The sequence below is a fragment of the Arachis ipaensis genome, chromosome B6 (assembly GCF_059453495.1).
Source record: "Arachis ipaensis isolate K30076 ecotype BB chromosome B6, ASM5945349v1, whole genome shotgun sequence".
Lineage (NCBI taxonomy): Eukaryota > Viridiplantae > Streptophyta > Magnoliopsida > Fabales > Fabaceae > Arachis > Arachis ipaensis.
The window spans coordinates 66,486,065-66,495,632 of NC_142441.1; the positions used below are offsets into that span (position 1 = coordinate 66,486,065).

Genomic DNA, 9,568 nt, shown 5'->3' on the forward strand with positions numbered 1-9,568 from the left:
CTCGTTCTTTAAACGGCGCTATCTTGAATAGTTTAGCTAAAGCGAGTCTCAATGACCTTATTTTAGGCAAGCTCGCACGGGCCCGCAGGGATTCGCAGCTCGACTTACCCTACGTCGCAAGACATGCATATGATAATTATGTGCGCATATTATAATAGGTGCGATCATACCAGCACTAATGCAACGGATCCCATCAGAACTCCGCAGTTAAGCGTGCTTGGGCGAGAGTAGTACTAGGATGGGTGACCTCCTGGGAAGTCCTCGTGTTGCACCTCTTTTTTTTTTTTTTTTTTTTTTTTACGTCGTGCTTACCCTCGTTCTTTAAACGGCGCTATCTTGCACAGTTTAGTTAAAGCGAGTCTCAATGACCTGATTTTAGGCAAGCTCCCACGGGCCCCGCAGGGATTTGCAACTCGACTTACCCTACGTCGCGAGACATGCATATGATAATTATGTGCGCATATTTTAATAGGTGCGATCATACCAGCACTAATGCACCGGATCCCATCAGAACTCCGCAGTTAAGCGTGCTTGGGCGAGAGTAGTACTAGGATGGGTGACCTCCTGGGAAGTCCTCGTGTTGCACCTCTTTTTTTTTTTTACGTCGTGCTTACCCTCGTTCTTTAAACGGCGCTATCTTGCACAGTTTTGTTAAAGCGAGTCTCAATGACCTGATTTTAGGCAAGCTCCCACGGGCCCCGCAGGGATTTGCAACTCGACTTACCCTAAGTCGCGAGACATGCATATGATAATTATGTGCGCATATTTTAATAGGTGCGATCATACCAGCACTAATTCACCGGATCCCATCAGAACTCCGCAGTTAAACGTGCTTGGGCGAGAGTAGTACTAGGATGGGTGACCTCCTGGGAAGTCCTCGTGTTGCACCTCTTTTTTTTTTTTTTTTTTTTTTTTTTTTACGTCGTGCTTGCCCTCGTTCTTTAAACGGCGCTATCTTGCACAGTTTTGTTAAAGCGAGTCTCAATGACCTGATTTTAGGCAAGCTCCCACGGGCCCCGCAGGGATTTGCAACTCGACTTACCCTAAGTCGCGAGACATGCATATGATAATTATGTGCGCATATTTTAATAGGTGCGATCATACCAGCACTAATTCACCGGATCCCATCAGAACTCCGCAGTTAAACGTGCTTGGGCGAGAGTAGTACTAGGATGGGTGACCTCCTGGGAAGTCCTCGTGTTGCACCTCTTTTTTTTTTTTTTTTTTTTTTTTTTTACGTCGTGCTTGCCCTCGTTCTTTAAACGGCGCTATCTTGAATAGTTTAGCTAAAGCGAGTCTCAATGACCTTATTTTAGGCAAGCTCGCACGGGCCCGCAGGGATTCGCAGCTCGACTTACCCTACGTCGCAAGACATGCATATGATAATTATGTGCGCATATTATAATAGGTGCGATCATACCAGCACTAATGCAACGGATCCCATCAGAACTCCGCAGTTAAGCGTGCTTGGGCGAGAGTAGTACTAGGATGGGTGACCTCCTGGGAAGTCCTCGTGTTGCACCTCTTTTTTTTTTTTTTTTTTTTTTTTACGTCGTGCTTACCCTCGTTCTTTAAACGGCGCTATCTTGCACAGTTTAGTTAAAGCGAGTCTCAATGACCTGATTTTAGGCAAGCTCCCACGGGCCCCGCAGGGATTTGCAACTCGACTTACCCTAAGTCGCGAGACATGCATATGATAATTATGTGCGCATATTTTAATAGGTGCGATCATACCAGCACTAATGCACCGGATCCCATCAGAACTCCGCAGTTAAGCGTGCTTGGGCGAGAGTAGTACTAGGATGGGTGACCTCCTGGGAAGTCCTCGTGTTGCACCTCTTTTTTTTTTTTACGTCGTGCTTACCCTCGTTCTTTAAACGGCGCTATCTTGCACAGTTTTGTTAAAGCGAGTCTCAATGACCTGATTTTAGGCAAGCTCCCACGGGCCCCGCAGGGATTTGCAACTCGACTTACCCTACGTCGCGAGACATGCATATGATAATTATGTGCGCATATTTTAATAGGTGCGATCATACCAGCACTAATTCACCGGATCCCATCAGAACTCCGCAGTTAATCGTGCTTGGGCGAGAGTAGTACTAGGATGGGTGACCTCCTGGGAAGTCCTCGTGTTGCACCTCTTTTTTTTTTTTTTTTTTTTTTTTTACGTCGTGCTTGCCCTCGTTCTTTAAACGGCGCTATCTTGAATAGTTTAGCTAAAGCGAGTCTCAATGACCTTATTTTAGGCAAGCTCGCACGGGCCCGCAGGGATTCGCAGCTCGACTTACCCTACGTCGCAAGACATGCATATGATAATTATGTGCGCATATTATAATAGGTGCGATCATACCAGCACTAATGCAACGGATCCCATTAGAACTCCGCAGTTAAGCGTGCTTGGGCGAGAGTAGTACTAGGATGGGTGACCTCCTGGGAAGTCCTCGTGTTGCACCTCTTTTTTTTTTTTTTTTACGTCGTGCTTACCCTCGTTCTTTAAACGGCGCTATCTTGCACAGTTTAGTTAAAGCGAGTCTCAATGACCTGATTTTAGGCAAGCTCCCACGGGCCCCGCAGGGATTTGCAACTCGACTTACCCTACGTCGCGAGACATGCATATGATAATTATGTGCGCATATTTTAATAGGTGCGATCATACCAGCACTAATGCACCGGATCCCATCAGAACTCCGCAGTTAAGCATGCTTGGGCGAGAGTAGTACTAGGATGGGTGACCTCCTGGGAAGTCCTCGTGTTGCACCTCTTTTTTTTTTTTACGTCGTGCTTACCCTCGTTCTTTAAACGGCGCTATCTTGCACAGTTTTGTTAAAGCGAGTCTCAATGACCTGATTTTAGGCAAGCTCCCACGGGCCCCGCAGGGATTTGCAACTCGACTTACCCTACGTCGCGAGACATGCATATGATAATTATGTGCGCATATTTTAATAGGTGCGATCATACCAGCACTAATGCACCGGATCCCATCAGAACTCCGCAGTTAAGCGTGCTTGGGCGAGAGTAGTACTAGGATGGGTGACCTCCTGGGAAGTCCTCGTGTTGCACCTCTTTTTTTTTTTTACGTCGTGCTTACCCTCGTTCTTTAAACGGCGCTATCTTGCACAGTTTTGTTAAAGCGAGTCTCAATGACCTGATTTTAGGCAAGCTCCCACGGGCCCCGCAGGGATTTGCAACTCGACTTACCCTACGTCGCGAGACATGCATATGATAATTATGTGCGCATATTTTAATAGGTGCGATCATACCAGCACTAATTCACCGGATCCCATCAGAACTCCGCAGTTAATCGTGCTTGGGCGAGAGTAGTACTAGGATGGGTGACCTCCTGGGAAGTCCTCGTGTTGCACCTCTTTTTTTTTTTTTTTTTTTTTTTTTTACGTCGTGCTTGCCCTCGTTCTTTAAACGGCGCTATCTTGAATAGTTTAGCTAAAGCGAGTCTCAATGACCTTATTTTAGGCAAGCTCGCACGGGCCCGCAGGGATTCGCAGCTCGACTTACCCTACGTCGCAAGACATGCATATGATAATTATGTGCGCATATTATAATAGGTGCGATCATACCAGCACTAATGCAACGGATCCCATTAGAACTCCGCAGTTAAGCGTGCTTGGGCGAGAGTAGTACTAGGATGGGTGACCTCCTGGGAAGTCCTCGTGTTGCATCTCTTTTTTTTTTTTTTACGTCGTGCTTACCCTCGTTCTTTAAACGGCGCTATCTTGCACAGTTTAGTTAAAGCGAGTCTCAATGACCTGATTTTAGGCAAGCTCCCACGGGCCCCGCAGGGATTTGCAACTCGACTTACCCTACGTCGCGAGACATGCATATGATAATTATGTGCGCATATTTTAATAGGTGCGATCATACCAGCACTAATGCACCGGATCCCATCAGAACTCCGCAGTTAAGCATGCTTGGGCGAGAGTAGTACTAGGATGGGTGACCTCCTGGGAAGTCCTCGTGTTGCACCTCTTTTTTTTTTTTACGTCGTGCTTACCCTCGTTCTTTAAACGGCGCTATCTTGCACAGTTTTGTTAAAGCGAGTCTCAATGACCTGATTTTAGGCAAGCTCCCACGGGCCCCGCAGGGATTTGCAACTCGACTTACCCTACGTCGCGAGACATGCATATGATAATTATGTGCGCATATTTTAATAGGTGCGATCATACCAGCACTAATTCACCGGATCCCATCAGAACTCCGCAGTTAAACGTGCTTGGGCGAGAGTAGTACTAGGATGGGTGACCTCCAGGGAAGTCCTCGTGTTGCACCTCTTTTTTTTTTTTTTTTTTTTACGTCGTGCTTACCCTCGTTCTTTAAACGGCGCTATCTTGCACAGTTTTGTTAAAGCGAGTCTCAATGACCTGATTTTAGGCAAGCTCCCACGGGCCCCGCAGGGATTTTCAACTCGACTTACCCTACGTCGCGAGACATGCATATGATAATTATGTGCGCATATTTAAATAGGTGCGATCATACCAGCACTAATGCACCGGATCCCATCAGAACTCCGCAGTTAAGCGTGCTTGGGCGAGAGTAGTACTAGGATGGGTGACCTCCTGGGAAGTCCTCGTGTTGCACCTCTTTTTTTTTTTTTTTTTTTTTTTTTACGTCGTGCTTACCCTCGTTCTTTAAACGGCGCTATCTTGCACAGTTTAGTTAAAGCGAGTCTCAATGACCTGATTTTAGGCAAGCTCCCACGGGCCCCGCAGGGATTTGCAACTCGACTTACCCTACGTCGCGAGACATGCATATGATAATTATATGCGCATATTTTAATAGGTGCGATCATACCAGCACTAATGCACCGGATCCCATCAGAACTCCGCAGTTAAGCATGCTTGGGCGAGAGTAGTACTAGGATGGGTGACCTCCTTGGGCGAGAGTAGTACTAGGATGGGTGACCTCCTGGGAAGTCCTCTTGTTGCACCTCTTTTTTTTTTTTTTTTTTTTTTTTTTTTTTTTTTTTTTTTTTTTTTTTTTTTTTTTTACGTCGTGCTTACCCTCGTTCTTTAAACGGCGCTATCTTGCACAGTTTTGTTAAAGCGAGTCTCAATGACCTGATTTTAGGCAAGCTCCCACGGGCCCCGCAGGGATTTGCAACTCGACTTACCCTACGTCGCGAGACATGCATATGATAATTATGTGCGCATATTTTAATAGGTGCGATCATACCAGCACTAATTCACCAGATCCCATCAGAACTCCGCAGTTAAGCGTGCTTGGGCGAGAGTAGTACTAGGATGGGTGACCTCCTGGGAAGTCCTCGTGTTGCACCTCTTTTTTTTTTTTTTTTTTTTACGTCGTGCTTACCCTCGTTCTTTAAACGGCGCTATCTTGAATAGTTTAGCTAAAGCGAGTCTCAATGACCTCATTTTAGGCAAGCTCGCACGGGCCCCGCAGGGATTCGCAGCTCGACTTACCCTACGTCACAAGACATGCATATGATAATTATGTGCGCATATTATAATAGGTGCGATCATACCAGCACTAATGCACCGGATCCCATCAGAACTCCGCAGTTAAGCGTGCTTGGGCGAGAGTAGTACTAGGATGGGTGACCTCCTGGGAAGTCCTCGTGTTGCACCTCTTTTTTTTTTTTTTTTTTTTACGTCGTGCTTGCCCTCGTTCTTTAAACGGCGCTATCTTGAATAGTTTAGCTAAAGCGAGTCTCAATGACCTCATTTTAGGCAAGCTCGCACGGGCCCCGCAGGGATTCGCAGCTCGACTTACCCTACGTCGCAAGACATGCATATGATAATTATGTGCGCATATTATAATAGGTGCGATCATACCAGCACTAATGCACCGGATCCCATCAGAACTCCGCAGTTAAGCGTGCTTGGGCGAGAGTAGTACTAGGATGGGTGACCTCCTGGGAAGTCCTCGTGTTGCACCTCTTTTTTTTTTTTTTTTTTTTACGTCGTGCTTGCCCTCGTTCTTTAAACGGTGCTATCTTGAATAGTTTAGCTAAAGCGAGTCTCAATGACCTTATTTTAGGCAAGCTCGCACGGGCCCGCAGGGATTCGCAGCTCGACTTACCCTACGTCGCAAGACATGCATATGATAATTATGTGCGCATATTATAATAGGTGTGATCATACCAGCACTAATGCAACGGATCCCATCAGAACTCCGCAGTTAAGCGTGCTTGGGCGAGAGTAGTACTAGGATGGGTGACTTCCTAGGAAGTCCTCGTGTTGCACCTCTTTTTTTTTTTTTTTTTTTTTTTACGTCGTGCTTACCCTCGTTCTTTAAACGGCGCTATCTTGCACAGTTTTGTTAAAGCGAGTCTCAATGACCTGATTTTAGGCAAGCTCCCACGGGCCCCGCAGGGATTTGCAACTCGACTTACCCTACGTCGCGAGACATGCATATGATAATTATGTGCGCATATTTTAATAGGTGCGATCATACCAGCTATAATTCACCGGATCCCATCAGAACTCCGCAGTTAAACGTGCTTGGGCGAGAGTAGTACTAGGATGGGTGACCTCCTGGGAAGTCCTCGTGTTGCACCTATTTTTATTTTTATTTTTTTTTTTTTTTTACGTCGTGCTTACCCTCGTTCTTTAAACGGCGCTATCTTGCACAGTTTTGTTAAAGCGAGTCTCAATGACCTGATTTTAGGCAAGCTCCCACGGGCCCCGCAGGGATTTGCAACTCGACTTACCCTACGTCGCGAGACATGCATATGATAATTATGTGCGCAGATTTTAATAGGTGCGATCATACCAGCACTAATGCACCGGATCCCATCAGAACTCCGCAGTTAAGCGTGCTTGGGCGAGAGTAGTACTAGGATGGGTGACCTCCTGGGAAGTCCTCGTGTTGCACCTCTTTTTTTTTTTTACGTCGTGCTTACCCTCGTTCTTTAAACGGCGCTATCTTGCACAGTTTAGTTAAAGCGAGTCTCAATGACCTGATTTTAGGCAAGCTCCCACGGGCCCCGCAGGGATTTGCAACTCGACTTACCCTACGTCGCGAGACATGCATATGATAATTATGTGCGCATATTTTAATAGGTGCGATCATAACAGCACTAATGCACCGGATCCCATCAGAACTCCGCAGTTAAGCGTGCTTGGGCGAGAGTAGTACTAGGATGGGTGACCTCCTGGGAAGTCCTCGTGTTGCACCTCTTTTTTTTTTTTTTTTTTTTTTTTTTTTTTTTTTTTACGTCGTGCTTACCCTCGTTCTTTAAACGGCGCTATCTTGCACAGTTTTGTTAAAGCGAGTCTCAATGACCTGATTTTAGGCAAGCTCCCACGGGCCCCGCAGGGATTTGCAACTCGACTTACCCTACGTCGCGAGACATGCATATGATAATTATGTGCGCATATTTTAATAGGTGCGATCATACCAGCACTAATTCACCAGATCCCATCAGAACTCCGCAGTTAAGCATGCTTGGGCGAGAGTAGTACTAGGATGGGTGACCTCCTGGGAAGTCCTCGTGTTGCACCTCTTTTTTTTTTTTTTTTTTTTTTTTTTTTTTTTTTTTTTTTTTTTTTTTTTTTTTTTTACGTCGTGCTTACCCTCGTTCTTTAAACGGCGCTATCTTGCACAGTTTTGTTAAAGCGAGTCTCAATGACCTGATTCTAGGCAAGCTCCCACGGGCCCCGCAAGGATTTGCAACTCGACTTACCCTACGTCGCGAGACATGCATATGTTAATTATGTGCGCATATTTTAATAGGTGCGATCATACCAGCACTAATTCACCGGATCCCATCAGAACTCCGCAGTTAAACGTGCTTGGGCGAGAGTAGTACTAGGATGGGTGACCTCCTGGGAAGTCCTCGTGTTGCACCTCTTTTTTTTTTTTTTTTTTTTTTTTTTACGTCGTTCTTACCCTCGTTCTTTAAACGGCGCTATCTTGAATAGTTTAGCTAAAGCGAGTCTCAATGACCTCATTTTAGGCAAGCTCGCACGGGCCCCGCAGGGATTCGCAGCTCGACTTACCCTACGTCACAAGACATGCATATGATAATTATGTGCGCATATTATAATAGGTGCGATCATACCAGCACTAATGCACTGGATCCCATCAGAACTCCGCAGTTAAGCGTGCTTGGGCGAGAGTAGTACTAGGATGGGTGACCTCCTGGGAAGTCCTCGTGTTGCACCTCTTTTTTTTTTTTTTTTTTTTTTTTTACGTCGTGCTTACCCTCGTTCTTTAAACGGCGCTATCTTGCACAGTTTTGTTAAAGCGAGTCTCAATGACCTGATTTTAGGCAAGCTCCCACGGGCCCCGCAGGGATTTTCAACTCGACTTACCCTACGTCGCGAGACATGCATATGATAATTATGTGCGCATATTTAAATAGGTGCGATCATACCAGCACTAATGCACCGGATCCCATCAGAACTCCGCAGTTAAGCGTGCTTGGGCGAGAGTAGTACTAGGATGGGTGACCTCCTGGGAAGTCCTCGTGTTGCACCTCTTTTTTTTTTTTTTTTTTTTTTTTTACGTCGTGCTTACCCTCGTTCTTTAAACGGCGCTATCTTGCACAGTTTAGTTAAAGCGAGTCTCAATGACCTGATTTTAGGCAAGCTCCCACGGGCCCCGCAGGGATTTGCAACTCGACTTACCCTACGTCGCGAGACATGCATATGATAATTATGTGTGCATATTTTAATAGGTGCGATCATACCAGCACTAATGCACCGGATCCCATCAGAACTCCGCAGTTAAGCATGCTTGGGCGAGAGTAGTACTAGGATGGGTGACCTCCTTGGGCGAGAGTAGTACTAGGATGGGTGACCTCCTGGGAAGTCCTCGTGTTGCACCTCTTTTTTTTTTTTTTTTTTTTTTTTTTTTTTTTTTTTTACGTCGTGCTTACCCTCGTTCTTTAAACGGCGCTATCTTGCACAGTTTTGTTAAAGCGAGTCTCAATGACCTGATTTTAGGCAAGCTCCCACGGGCCCCGCAGGGATTTGCAACTCGACTTACCCTACGTCGCGAGACATGCATATGATAATTATGTGCGCATATTTTAATAGGTGCGATCATACCAGCACTAATTCACCAGATCCCATCAGAACTCCGCAGTTAAGCGTGCTTGGGCGAGAGTAGTACTAGGATGGGTGACCTCCTGGGAAGTCCTCGTGTTGCACCTCTTTTTTTTTTTTTTTTTTTTTACGTCGTGCTTACCCTCGTTCTTTAAACGGCGCTATCTTGAATAGTTTAGCTAAAGCGAGTCTCAATGACCTCATTTTAGGCAAGCTCGCACGGGCCCCGCAGGGATTCGCAGCTCGACTTACCCTACGTCACAAGACATGCATATGATAATTATGTGCGCATATTATAATAGGTGCGATCATACCAGCACTAATGCACCGGATCCCATCAGAACTCCGCAGTTAAGCGTGCTTGGGCGAGAGTAGTACTAGGATGGGTGACCTCCTGGGAAGTCCTCGTGTTGCACCTCTTTTTTTTTTTTTTACGTCGTGCTTACCCTCGTTCTTTAAACGGCGCTATCTTGAATAGTTTAGCTAAAGCGAGTCTCAATGACCTCATTTTAGGCAAGCTCGCACGGGCCCCGCAGGGATTC

General features: G+C 46.1%; 28 non-coding genes and 2 pseudogenes across 28 annotated transcripts; all 30 read left to right on the plus strand.

Annotated features, from left to right (window-relative positions):
- The first annotated feature begins 156 nt into the window (after positions 1–156).
- On the plus strand, positions 157–275 carry LOC148559264 (5S ribosomal RNA). Its single transcript, XR_015889906.1, has one exon. It is a non-coding gene; the product is annotated as a 5S ribosomal RNA (ribosomal RNA).
- Positions 276–470: 195 nt separating this feature from the next.
- On the plus strand, positions 471–589 carry LOC148559265 (5S ribosomal RNA). Its single transcript, XR_015887207.1, has one exon. It is a non-coding gene; the product is annotated as a 5S ribosomal RNA (ribosomal RNA).
- Positions 590–772: 183 nt separating this feature from the next.
- Positions 773–891, plus strand: LOC148559266 (5S ribosomal RNA). The gene has a single exon (XR_015889545.1). It is a non-coding gene; the product is annotated as a 5S ribosomal RNA (ribosomal RNA).
- A 199-nt stretch (positions 892–1,090) lies between these two features.
- Positions 1,091–1,209, plus strand: LOC148559267 (5S ribosomal RNA). Its single transcript, XR_015889546.1, has one exon. It is a non-coding gene; the product is annotated as a 5S ribosomal RNA (ribosomal RNA).
- A 197-nt stretch (positions 1,210–1,406) lies between these two features.
- LOC148559268 (5S ribosomal RNA) lies at positions 1,407–1,525 on the plus strand. Its single transcript, XR_015889908.1, has one exon. It is a non-coding gene; the product is annotated as a 5S ribosomal RNA (ribosomal RNA).
- Positions 1,526–1,720: 195 nt separating this feature from the next.
- Positions 1,721–1,839, plus strand: LOC148559269 (5S ribosomal RNA). Its single transcript, XR_015887217.1, has one exon. It is a non-coding gene; the product is annotated as a 5S ribosomal RNA (ribosomal RNA).
- A 183-nt stretch (positions 1,840–2,022) lies between these two features.
- LOC148559270 (5S ribosomal RNA) lies at positions 2,023–2,141 on the plus strand. Its single transcript, XR_015890050.1, has one exon. It is a non-coding gene; the product is annotated as a 5S ribosomal RNA (ribosomal RNA).
- A 195-nt stretch (positions 2,142–2,336) lies between these two features.
- Positions 2,337–2,455, plus strand: LOC148559271 (5S ribosomal RNA). The gene has a single exon (XR_015890307.1). It is a non-coding gene; the product is annotated as a 5S ribosomal RNA (ribosomal RNA).
- Positions 2,456–2,642: 187 nt separating this feature from the next.
- On the plus strand, positions 2,643–2,761 carry LOC148559272 (5S ribosomal RNA). Its single transcript, XR_015889766.1, has one exon. It is a non-coding gene; the product is annotated as a 5S ribosomal RNA (ribosomal RNA).
- A 183-nt stretch (positions 2,762–2,944) lies between these two features.
- Positions 2,945–3,063, plus strand: LOC148559273 (5S ribosomal RNA). The gene has a single exon (XR_015887229.1). It is a non-coding gene; the product is annotated as a 5S ribosomal RNA (ribosomal RNA).
- A 183-nt stretch (positions 3,064–3,246) lies between these two features.
- Positions 3,247–3,365, plus strand: LOC148559274 (5S ribosomal RNA). Its single transcript, XR_015890052.1, has one exon. It is a non-coding gene; the product is annotated as a 5S ribosomal RNA (ribosomal RNA).
- A 196-nt stretch (positions 3,366–3,561) lies between these two features.
- Positions 3,562–3,680, plus strand: LOC148559275 (5S ribosomal RNA). The gene has a single exon (XR_015890714.1). It is a non-coding gene; the product is annotated as a 5S ribosomal RNA (ribosomal RNA).
- A 185-nt stretch (positions 3,681–3,865) lies between these two features.
- LOC148559276 (5S ribosomal RNA) lies at positions 3,866–3,984 on the plus strand. Its single transcript, XR_015889767.1, has one exon. It is a non-coding gene; the product is annotated as a 5S ribosomal RNA (ribosomal RNA).
- Positions 3,985–4,167: 183 nt separating this feature from the next.
- On the plus strand, positions 4,168–4,286 carry LOC148559277 (5S ribosomal RNA). The gene has a single exon (XR_015890314.1). It is a non-coding gene; the product is annotated as a 5S ribosomal RNA (ribosomal RNA).
- Positions 4,287–4,477: 191 nt separating this feature from the next.
- Positions 4,478–4,596, plus strand: LOC148559278 (5S ribosomal RNA). The gene has a single exon (XR_015887240.1). It is a non-coding gene; the product is annotated as a 5S ribosomal RNA (ribosomal RNA).
- Positions 4,597–4,792: 196 nt separating this feature from the next.
- Positions 4,793–4,944, plus strand: LOC148559279 (5S ribosomal RNA; annotated as a pseudogene).
- A 229-nt stretch (positions 4,945–5,173) lies between these two features.
- Positions 5,174–5,292, plus strand: LOC148559280 (5S ribosomal RNA). Its single transcript, XR_015890431.1, has one exon. It is a non-coding gene; the product is annotated as a 5S ribosomal RNA (ribosomal RNA).
- A 191-nt stretch (positions 5,293–5,483) lies between these two features.
- On the plus strand, positions 5,484–5,602 carry LOC148559281 (5S ribosomal RNA). Its single transcript, XR_015887251.1, has one exon. It is a non-coding gene; the product is annotated as a 5S ribosomal RNA (ribosomal RNA).
- A 191-nt stretch (positions 5,603–5,793) lies between these two features.
- Positions 5,794–5,912, plus strand: LOC148559282 (5S ribosomal RNA). Its single transcript, XR_015887262.1, has one exon. It is a non-coding gene; the product is annotated as a 5S ribosomal RNA (ribosomal RNA).
- A 190-nt stretch (positions 5,913–6,102) lies between these two features.
- On the plus strand, positions 6,103–6,221 carry LOC148559283 (5S ribosomal RNA). Its single transcript, XR_015891605.1, has one exon. It is a non-coding gene; the product is annotated as a 5S ribosomal RNA (ribosomal RNA).
- Positions 6,222–6,415: 194 nt separating this feature from the next.
- LOC148559284 (5S ribosomal RNA) lies at positions 6,416–6,534 on the plus strand. The gene has a single exon (XR_015891455.1). It is a non-coding gene; the product is annotated as a 5S ribosomal RNA (ribosomal RNA).
- Positions 6,535–6,733: 199 nt separating this feature from the next.
- On the plus strand, positions 6,734–6,852 carry LOC148559285 (5S ribosomal RNA). Its single transcript, XR_015887273.1, has one exon. It is a non-coding gene; the product is annotated as a 5S ribosomal RNA (ribosomal RNA).
- A 183-nt stretch (positions 6,853–7,035) lies between these two features.
- LOC148559286 (5S ribosomal RNA) lies at positions 7,036–7,154 on the plus strand. Its single transcript, XR_015890224.1, has one exon. It is a non-coding gene; the product is annotated as a 5S ribosomal RNA (ribosomal RNA).
- Positions 7,155–7,361: 207 nt separating this feature from the next.
- On the plus strand, positions 7,362–7,480 carry LOC148559287 (5S ribosomal RNA). The gene has a single exon (XR_015891226.1). It is a non-coding gene; the product is annotated as a 5S ribosomal RNA (ribosomal RNA).
- A 228-nt stretch (positions 7,481–7,708) lies between these two features.
- LOC148559288 (5S ribosomal RNA) lies at positions 7,709–7,827 on the plus strand. The gene has a single exon (XR_015889547.1). It is a non-coding gene; the product is annotated as a 5S ribosomal RNA (ribosomal RNA).
- Positions 7,828–8,024: 197 nt separating this feature from the next.
- LOC148559289 (5S ribosomal RNA) lies at positions 8,025–8,143 on the plus strand. Its single transcript, XR_015889454.1, has one exon. It is a non-coding gene; the product is annotated as a 5S ribosomal RNA (ribosomal RNA).
- A 196-nt stretch (positions 8,144–8,339) lies between these two features.
- Positions 8,340–8,458, plus strand: LOC148559290 (5S ribosomal RNA). Its single transcript, XR_015887284.1, has one exon. It is a non-coding gene; the product is annotated as a 5S ribosomal RNA (ribosomal RNA).
- Positions 8,459–8,654: 196 nt separating this feature from the next.
- On the plus strand, positions 8,655–8,807 carry LOC148559291 (5S ribosomal RNA; annotated as a pseudogene).
- Positions 8,808–9,015: 208 nt separating this feature from the next.
- On the plus strand, positions 9,016–9,134 carry LOC148559292 (5S ribosomal RNA). Its single transcript, XR_015890432.1, has one exon. It is a non-coding gene; the product is annotated as a 5S ribosomal RNA (ribosomal RNA).
- Positions 9,135–9,326: 192 nt separating this feature from the next.
- LOC148559293 (5S ribosomal RNA) lies at positions 9,327–9,445 on the plus strand. The gene has a single exon (XR_015887295.1). It is a non-coding gene; the product is annotated as a 5S ribosomal RNA (ribosomal RNA).
- Positions 9,446–9,568: the final 123 nt, after the last annotated feature.